Consider the following 10,934-nt stretch of genomic DNA (forward strand, 5'->3'; position numbering starts at 1 on the left):
CCCATGCCAGGAAACAGAGATGGTTGTCAAACATACTCTACTCACCCCCTTGTGGCTGCTGTAATGCCCTCAAGCGCTCATCCAAGTCTGGATTGGCCACTGCCAGTATGCTGGGCATTAGGTGGTGTCAGGTTCCGACGGGCACCCCTCCTTCATTGGGAGGCCGTCCCTAGCTGGGCCTCCGTGGTCTTCCAGGCCCAGCTTCTCAGGTGCTCCCATCGGTTCCTGCAGTAGGTGCTCTGCCTGCTATAGACCCCCAGCTGACCTGCCGAAGAAACACAAACAGTGGGACACCATGACCAAGACAATCCACCCTGTTACACATATGTCCTACAAACTGCATTAGCCCCTCATTAGACACACGCATGACCTGTACCACTGCCACCAGCCATACCCCCCAATAGGACATTGGTGGCACACTCATACATCTCCATGCATCCATGTCACATTCAATGTATCCATGATGTACTCACCTGTTGGTCTGGAGCCCATACAACTGCCCATACAGGGGCAGGACCCCATCCACGAGCCTCTCCAACTCTTCCGACGTGAAGGCTGGGGCCCTTTCCCCTGTCGCACGTGCCATGGCAGGTTCCAGACACAGGTCACAGCAGCACACGCAGTGGAGATGTCGTCCTGTGGAAAGTCAGGAATCAATTGAAGTGGTAGAAAGAAAATGGAGGTCACGTCCGCCGGCGTTGATCATCATTGGTTCCCATACTCCATAGAGGGCCATGTTAGCCAATGAGGAATTGCACAGTAGTGCAGACCGCCCCCCGCCATGACGCGAACGCTGGCGGAGTGAGGTCACTTCCACCTGTCCCTGCATACAGGACAGGCAGATAACATTTTCTAATGCTAGTACAAATTTACAGATTTAAAAGTGTGTCATTGTAGTTGAATTTAGTCACCTATACAGTTCCAGTGTCCAACATACAAGCATGCTCTGTATACACTGCTGTCGTGAGTTCATGGTTCCTGTTGTCATGCCCTTCTTACTTTTGAGTCCCTTAGGTACCAACCACGGTGGAGGAATAGAATGAGGAGGCAAGCACCCGTGTGCAGACCCCTTGTGAATGTGGCTACACTGGAGGACAGGCACATCATACTAAACTATCGTCTGGACAGGGCCACAATCACAGAGCAATTGGAGCCTGATCTGCTACCTGCTATCCGTTGCACCACAGTAATACCCCCTCTTTTGCAGGTACTCTCAGCGCTCCATTTCCTGGCAACTGGCTCTTTCCAGGTGACAGTGGGCTTGGCTGCAGGAATGTCACAGTCAATGTTCTGTATTTTGCTTGCAAGGGTTTTGTCTGCCCTGCTCAAACACATGTGCAGCTACATTGCATTCCCGCAGGTAGATGATTTACCCACTGTGAAGGCTGGATTCTATGCGATGGGACATATACCACATGTAATTGGGGCTATTGACGGGATCCATATTGCCTTAGTCCCCCAGGGCCAATGAACAGGTGTACAGGAATCAAAAGAGTTTCCACTCACTCAATGTCCAGATGGTGTGCCTTGTTGACCAGTACATCTCCCACGTCACTGCCAAGTATCCTGGGTCAGTGGATGATGCCTTTGTCCTCAGGAATAGCAGCGTCCCACAGCTGATGGCACAACTACAGAGGCACAGAGTGTGGCTTATAGGTGAGCATGAGTCCCCACCCAATATATGTCAGTGTATGCCTTCTGGAGTCATACTCCATGCCATTGTGCAGGACTAATGTGTGTCCGGCTACCCAAACCTGTCCTGGCTCCTGACCCCTCTAAGGAATCCAAGAACAGGGGCTGAGAATAGGTACAATGATGCTCAAAAGCATACCAAGAGGATTGTTGAAAGGACCTCGGGCTCCTGAAGGCTAGGTTCAGGTGACTCGATCTGACAGGTGGATCCCTATACTACTCCCCTGAGAAGGTCTGCAGTATAGTTGTTGTGTGCTGCATGTTGCACACTTTGGCCCTCAGATGGCATGTGCCCTATCTGCAGGAGGAGAGGGTGACAATGCAGCTGTGGCAGCAGTGGACACTGAGGGCAGTGAGGAGGAGAAACAGGAGGAGGATGTGGACAATAGGATATATTTGATCCTGAAGTACTTCCAATGACACTCAGGTAAGCCTGCTGTACTAAATATTTCTCAGGTTCATGCAATTCATAACAGTTCTATAAATTGTACATTACCTCCAGATAAAACACTATTACTCAAGTTGTACTACAAAAAATGGTGGTTGGTGCTTAGTATTCGCACATCTGAACACAAAGGAATAATGTCCAATAGTGAATACAATGAGTCCTTGAATGGGTGCCAACCTGGTAGAAATACCCAACCACCAAGGGTATTAACTGCACCAGATCAAAGGAAGGAGAACTTCTTTTGAGCCGTGCTGGAAAGTAAATTTCAATACAAAGTTACCAGGGCACTTCAGAAAGTAGTCCACAATAAATGAGAGTGCGACGTTCCAGAAGATAGTTTTCACATGGCATTATACTTTAATTCCTTATGTACAAACATAAAACATATTTATGTAGAATGCAGCCAACACGTGTTTCGTCCAACAGGACTTTTTCAAGGCAAAATTGTAAAAAATGGGACGTATCCAAATATAACCATGAGGATGAATGAATTCCAGAAGTAAACGGTAGTGTTTCCTAATCGTAGGATTCTTGAGTTTAGGAAGACGTTAAAGCCATGGAAGCAGCACTCGATGGATCTAAGTATAATGAGTAGTGGAGGGCCCTGATAAGCCCATTGACCCGTACTCTTGAGGTCCCTGAGAGTCGGAAACCGATGTCGGCGTGCGTGCGCTGTGATCAGAAGGAAGTCCAAGGGTGTTCATTAAGAATTGTTATACAATGCAAAGTGCAATAGAGTGTGGTTATGGTTGGGAAGAGTCCAGTGTAGTGGGCTAGTCTGTTTGTGGCACATGTCCAGTGTCTAAGGCGCCATAGGAAGGGGAGCAAGGGCAGTTCAAAGTGGACAAGGTGACACAGTGGAACACAAGGTGGACATTCTGGAAAGGCTCATTTCCTGGCTGTGGTCTTGGTCTTAGCAACTGTCTCTGGTGCCTCTCTGGGTCGCAGGGAATGTTTGCGGGGTGGTTCACTTTCTGCGGGGGGAGGGGTGTTGGTGGCCTGTGAGTCCTGTGCAGGGCCGCCTGTCCACTAGCTTCAGCAGATGTGGAGGGCTGGTGAGTACACTGGCTAGTGGAAGGGGCCCGCTGATATGCTGTATAGTCCCTCATGATGTTGGACATATCACCCAGCACCCCTGCGATGGAGACCATGGTGGTGTTCAGGTCCTGCAATTCTACTTGATCCCTTGGTATGCTTCCCCCTGCAGCCGCTGGTTCTTCTGACTGATGTTCATCAGCTGACCCATCTTGTCCTAAGATTATTGGTAAGTCCCCAGGACATTAGTGAGTGCCTCCTGGGCGGTGGGTTCCCTGGGCCTGTCCTCCCCCTGGCGCACAGCTGTCCTCTGACCATCCCTAGCTCCCTGTGCCTGTGTCCCCTGAACGGTGAGCTCATGGCTACTGACCCCAGGACCTTCATTGTCTTGCCTGTGAGGTGTGGACTGGGGTCCCTGTATAGGTGGGCACACTACTGATTGGCATGTCCTGGGGGCAGAGGTCTGGGGATGTTGGGTGGCTGCTGTGGTGTTGGATTCTGGGGGAGGAGGCTCTGTACTGGACTGGGTGTGGGTTGGGGTAGCAGACTGACCAGTGGTCCCTGAAGGGCCAAGGAGTTCATCCAGATCCAGAGCTCCAGAGTTGCTGTCATCACTGGGGGCGTCTTCTGGTGGGGGACTGGGTAGCCATGGCACCTCCTCGCCACTGAGATTGGCTGGGGCACCTGTGGGGTGAATTATGCTACATGTCTGTGACATATTCCACATCACTAGCTTCCCCTAAAGTATTGCTGTTGCCTTGCCACCTTTGTTTGTGTATGGTGATGGATTGCTAGTTCTCCATGATGTGCATGCATTGGTAGTGGGTGTACATGCAGGGCTGGAAGGGATTTGCATGCAATGGGTATTGCTTGCGGGGCTTGGCATTTAGGTTTGTTAATTGTGGTGGTGCACCGTGTGGGATGGGGTGGGGTGAAGTGAGTCAGGGTGAGGGGTTGAGATGGCATGCAGGCATGGGTGGGTGATAGGTAGTACATTTTGACTCACCAGTGTCCTGTCCTCTGGCTACTCCAATGAGTCCCTCTGGATGCAGGATTGCCAAGACTTGCTCCTCCCATGTTGTCAGCTGTGGGGGAGGAAGCAGGGGTCCACCGCCAGTCCTCTGGATGGCGAGTTGGTACCTTGCTGCAATGGAACGCACCTTCTCCCAAAGGTCGTTCCACCTCTTCTTTAGGTCATCCCTTGTTCGTGAATGTAGTCCCACGGCGTTCACCCTGTCCACGATCCTCCACCATAGCTCCATCTTCCTGGCAATGGATATCTGCTGGACCTGTGCTCCAAACAGCTGTGGCTCTACCATGACTATTTCCACAATTATGACCTGCAACTCCTCATCGGTGAAACGGGGGTGCCTTTGTGGGGACATGGTTGTTGTGTGGTGTGTGTAGGTTGTGCAGAAGGTGATGTGTGATGTGGTAGGGTGTGTGGTATGTGGTGTGTGTGGGATGAATAGGTAGTTGTGATATTTATGTGTAGTTCTTGTTCGTGTTAGCTTCGCTAAGTGTATCCATCTTGCTGTGTTAGCAAAGGATTGTGGGTGAACGGGTGTGTGTTTTATAGTGCTGTTGGTGGGAGTGTGGGGTTTGTGTATTAGTGTCAGGTGTGGGTTTTTTATTCTGACCAATATTGTCTTGTTCTGTATTTGGGTTGCCTTATCCGCTGTGGCGGTGTTCTCCGCCAATAGTTTAATGCTGTTGAATGCCCGCTGTGGTGATTCGTGGGTCATTATTTGGAGGGCGTAGTATTGGTGGCGCAACGGTATGGGTGGTAGTTCTGACAGTTTATCACGTTCAGTGGGTCTGGTGGATTTGTGGTTGTGGCTGTTTTCTGTCGGTTTTGCCTATATGTGTCACAATCTGGCGGCCGGATGTTCGCCTTGCGGCGGTATGTTGGCAGCAGTCACTGTGGCGGTATTCGGTATTTACCACCAACGTCATAATAAGGCCCTAGTCTTGAGATACACGCCTATTGTGTGTTACTTAAATGGATGTACTGAGGTAATGCCCTGAATTTTGTATGGATGTTATTAAAAAATAACAATAAACATATGTTAAAAAAGCTATTGGATGTCTTAAATACCTCGACCTTCCGTAAATTTCGTCAGGTCAAACCTGCCAAAATTTAACAGGGGAAAAGCATAAGGTATTTATCAAATCATGCAGATCTTGGTGGGAAACATGTAAAAATCTGCATGTTATTCCCCATCAACTCATATAGATGTTATTTATCGCACCCTATAAATAAAGTACCCTTGGTATTGTTGGTTATCAGGTGCGAAAAATAGCGCTTAAACTTGTAATCAGCGCCTTAGAAATTGGATAGGTGTTGGTTTCACATTTCACACATCAACATAAAAGGGGCATGAAAAGCCTGACTTAAATTGAAAACCCACTTGCAAAAAAATTAGGATCTATAGGTAGCATTGGTATTGTTTGTGAAAATTAAAGGAAGCTTTAGAGCGAATAACTTTTCAAGTTCACACTCTCGTCGGCTGAATATAATCTAAGCACATATATGCAGACACTCGAAAGAAGAACTATCGTCCCTATTCACCTGAATGCACTTTGTTGAATTTTTTGATTATGGCGCATTTGAGCTGCATGTTAAGATGTTCAATAGCGACGCAATTACTTATGTTTTTGCTGGGCCCCCATCGCACAGGTTGAACAAAGTTTTCAATCTGCGAGAGAGGCTTCCTCTAACGCGCAGAGCTCCCCAGGCCCAGCTGTGACATTTTATCATCTTCCCGGACGTGCTAGAAGAGAAGGCCGCGGTTGGCGTGAGGTCCGATTCCGGGCAGGTGGTAAGAGGCACCTCTATCGGTAAGCTATTGGATGGGAGCGAAGAGGGCAGAGAAGTGGTCAGGCCTCCTGTCAGCTATTCAAGAGTCGCTCCCAGGGATAGACCTATGGTGCTTGATCCCTGGGGACAATGTCTCCAGTTTAATGGGACAAACGACATCGCGTCATGAAAAGACCTGTATGCACTCTAACAGCTTCTCAATTCATCCGGCTGTAAACCCCGTCCCTAAACAACATTGTGAGCCCTTCCTGAAAACTGACGCCATCTTAGCCACAGGAATGGAGGGCACGCCCCGCTGTAACTATGGCGGCCAGCTGTCACGAGGCACGTCTGTGACATTGGAGGCCACATAAAGCGGCCGCCTACGATGCACCAAACGCTAAAAATAATGGTTTATCAGAAGCCATGCTGCCTTTCTATGCATTTCTACTACAGGACCTGTGTCACAAGCTTGAATTAACATTTTCGCTGTTTTCTTTGCATTAAATATTTCCCACCAGTGCTACTAAAGTCAATTCCAAGATGAAAATGTAGCCATATTTCATATCAATTGGCTACTATCTGCAAAGCTGCCGATCTTCACCCTTTGAAAAGATTCCCAGTTCATCTCGGCTTTCATCCCTCATTAGTTTCTTGCTGCAGAGTAAAAATGTTCATCACATAGCAAGACAATTCTCCCTCTGATAGACCTCAATCAAGTTAGAAAATGTATGCAGTGTCCCTTGGTAAGAGTGCCTTTGTTCAGCTTTTCTTTCCATAATAGAGTTGTGCTGAAGAACAACTCAAAGACTCCTTATGATAATCAGGAGAAATCCCAATTTGGCCGGTTGCCTCCTGGAATGTTCCTTGAATGGTGTGCAGTCATGTTCCCCGTCCTGGAGCACCTGACCGCATGCATCTGGGCCCCTGGTTTTGATGTCTAGCCTGAGACAGCGCATATGTTGTCGCTTGCAAGACATTTTGTTTTCTTACAAGGTCAGAGCCCGTCCGCTGCTTACCATTGGTTGGCTTCATCTTCCTGTTATCATCACTCTCGTTTCCTTGCTTCTCCTTAGTCAGTGTGTGCTGACTTCACTTCCTCTTCTTGCTTTTGACCCTCTTTGTAGCATGGGCCAAGTATTGCTCCCTTGCCCAGTGTGTGTCCTTCCACTGCTCATTGGACTTTGGAGGTACTTTTTTCCTTTTAATTACAGCAGTGCACGTGTTTGCACCTGTCTGTTGTTGCTTGCCCAATTCTTGTTGCTTGTTTTATGTTTTTTCACTTCAGCTGCAGCACCTTGCTGTAATGTTGCTTGCCTCCTCCCACCTCCCCCCCCCCTTACTTGGAGTATCTACGTAGCATAGCTGTATCACCTTGTTATCACATTAATATCAAATTCCTCATTCACTGCCACACATTCATTCAAGCTAGTACGTCATTTCAACATCTTCGGGAGATGATATCACCACTAAAAACCATCCACTAACCACATATTTCACAGCAGGAGACTGAAGCTGAATGATTTTCATAACTGGAGTGATCTCCACGGGTGATGTTTATCATTTCTGTCCTCGCGAAGCTGTGATATTTTCATGCTCAACTCTACCCCCGACCCCCCCCCCCCCCGCCCCCATCCACCCCCTCCCCCACGGATCAGGATCCATTGCGGCACTTTGTCGGTGACCTCACATTCGGCTCCAAGATACTTTCCCAGTTACCGATTAAGACTCGTTTGGCAAAACTCGATGCTGTCGCGCTTCTTAACACATTTCAGGTTAATTAATCATAGCAGCAAACGTTTCATTGCTATGGTGAATACAAACTGAATTAAAGGAATAAACTAGCAATATGCACCAGAGCAGCTGCATTCATGTAACAACATATATGATGCACACTTCATGAAAACCCTTTATTCTGGTTTTCACCCCAGAATCAAGGATGCAGCTAATCTCTGTTTGACCACTGCGGTGAATTCCAAACAAATCCTCAGATTACACTGTCATAACATAAACGCAGAGTCACTTTAGAGAAGACGTTTTCCAAGATCAACTGCTCTCAAGCACATTCAGCAATCACAGACATTTTATGCCCTGATGAGGCTCATTGGCGTGGTGGGATTGGCATGGGCTCAGGACAAGGAAGTTAGAAGGAGAGGTGCTTAAAATCAAACATCTTTGGCGGTATCATGAGTTTAAACAATTTGTAAAACAATTTGTACTACACAATGTATATTTAGCATCTCACAAACAACACTCGTGCACTTTACCAAGGGAGTTGAGCTCACAATCGAGACAAGAACACAAACGCTGGTTGTTTGCGCACCTCCAGCTTCACTGCTCTCAAAGCATGAATTGACATTACATCAACCGCCTTCCTTGCGGTCGTTTACAGGTCATTTGTATAAGCTCTCCCCCTTTCTTGGAGAGGCTGATTTATTTTTATTTATTTTTTAAAACAGCGCTATGACACTGCTAGCCTGGCCACGTCATAGGGCTTTCTTTTATTGCTGGCAGGAAGGCAGGGCAGAAAGCATATCGGAGGTAGGAAGGGTGTGCAACAAAGAAGGTGTAAATGCCTTCCACTAAGTCCTCCCACCAGCATTAAAAAAGTGCTAGGATGCAGCCAGCGCTGACCACACCATAGCACTTTTAAAACAACTTTCAGCCTTACTGCACAGTAGCCGCACTGTTGTGCAATATGGCTAAAAACATTGACAAAGCCAATAGCCCATGTAGGTGAGAGCTATTGGCTTTGCCAATGTTTGTTGGTTTTGATCCGAGTGTTACACTATTGTAGTCTGTGCGCAGAGTCTTAGGCATGTGCCTTGACATGAGTAAGGTCTAGGACCCATCCTGTGACCCGCAGGTGTGCATCATTCATGCCCTCATTCACAGGCAGTGGACAACTGGCACTTTCACAGTTTTACCACATAGAGCAGTGATGGCAGCATGCTGTGTTCTGCACATCCGTAGTTGTGACCAAATCTTTTTTCCCATGTCTCTGGAGTGGAGTCCTATTGGCCTACTCATGTAAAATTCTGATTCTTTATGTATACCCAAATACTAGCCCTAACCTCCCAAGCGTGTGCTTATGCACATTTGTGCATTTAGCCTGTGAGGTACATGCATGGTATGTGTGTGTAAGCCAGAGTAATGTAGGCCTTTGGGATCCATTATGGGTACCCCTGACCTGGATAGCCCTGGCCTGGTCTTTTGCACAAGATGGAAATGAGATTGTTTACCCAGGCTGTGGAAGTGTATTCCAAACTGGAGGGTGGAGACCTAGACACTGGAGAGAGGGCAAATGAGAAAAGGCTCTTTTAGACATCAAATTAGGCCTTTTGCTGAGCAGTGAGCTGCTGACAACTCTTCCACTTCCTGAACTGCTCTTTGATGGATGGAAGGGTGGGACTGCAGACTTTGCTATGCAAGTTTAAAGGGAGCTTTTAGGTGAGGGCCTTCTTTCAGTTGGCCGATGACAGTCAGATACAGAAAGCTCATTCCGCCTTATGCCTCAGTTGTGAATGCTCCAGGATGGAGACAATCCTGATGTGAGAAGCCTCACTGCACATAAAGGCTGAGTGTGGAGGGCTGCCTGAAAAAGAATACATGAAAGGATAAGCACCTAAATTGGTTCAGAAGGTGTAAGGCAGTGGGTTCATATCTTCTGTCCCTTTTTGCTGTATAAAGGCTGGGCCTCACTACCCCACTTGTTATCCAGTTCTATGTCTTCTGTAGTATTCTGCAGAGAACTGATGGCTGCTGTGCAACCACAGCTAGTGTCTGCCTCATTGCCAGCTTCTCAGAGGTGAGGAAACACACCTGAGTCTGACCTCTTGCTGGAAGAGTTGTAAATCTGTCCTGAAGTGCCTAGAAACTGACCTGCCTATTGAGAGAGCAAAGCAGTCTGCTAACCCTGAAGGAGGAGTGACTGTAGAGGAAGATCAATGTGCAGCAGGTCCCCAATTCTGGTATGACTTTCAGAAGAAGAGGACCGCTGAGAGTGATCTGTATGCCCCAGTGCTTTTGGGCCTACAGTGTCTCTGGAACAGCTCCTGGTAAGAACCATGATGATCGGTGAATCCAATTGGAGCTGTAATCTGGGGCCATATTACCTAGAAGATTAGCCTGTGCATGGTGATACTGCCCAGAAGATCAGCGTGTGCATTGCTGCATTGTCTAGAATGTGATCAGCTTGTATTTGGCTGCACCACTAGAAAGAAATCAGCTGGTGCATAGTCACATCACAGTATGGGAATTGACTTACGCATGGCTGCACTGATCCTTGAAAACCATCCCACCCAGGGCTTACCTTATCTGCACTGAGATCAACTTCTTTGCCAAGCACTGCCACTGCCTACTTGACTGCCACCAGCAACCGACAGAGATGGGAAAAAGGAGAGCAGCAGAAGTTGATTCAGCTGGGTGGGTGCCCACAGCCAGTGAGGAGAGCCCAGGCAGCTGCCAGCGAATGGGCCTCCTCCCAGAAGCTGAAAAAAGGTGTCACACTGGTGTTAAAGAGGGAGATCTTCACCTGAGCCATGTTCACGCTTTTGATCTAATCTTTGGCAAATCACCTACACAAATGGGTAATTGAGGGAGATAGCAGAGAGAGGTGTAGTCCTGCCCATCACCACATAGAGCAGTGAATCATGCTTTGCCCCTGTTTGTGTATAGTATTCTGTTGTAGAGTGCATCAAAGTACATTTCTTCTTGAAAGATAAGCACTGGGTTGGCGTTATTGTGGTGTTGTGTGATTGTTGAGTCAAGAATACAAGCATCCTCACACTGCATGTCTGAGAAGCCTGTGAAGGCTTGCATTTGCTACCACTGAGCGTCAGGTGCTGAAGGGTTTGTACTTGGCCCAGTTTGCAGAGCCATTGTATAGTAGGACAGGACACAAGAGGTAAACAACCTCAATCCACATGGCTGGGGCCCAGGAGCCCCTGTCTGCTCTAT

Source organism: Pleurodeles waltl, chromosome 2_2, assembly GCF_031143425.1.
Source record: "Pleurodeles waltl isolate 20211129_DDA chromosome 2_2, aPleWal1.hap1.20221129, whole genome shotgun sequence".
In the NCBI taxonomy this organism is placed as follows: Eukaryota; Metazoa; Chordata; class Amphibia; order Caudata; family Salamandridae; genus Pleurodeles; species Pleurodeles waltl.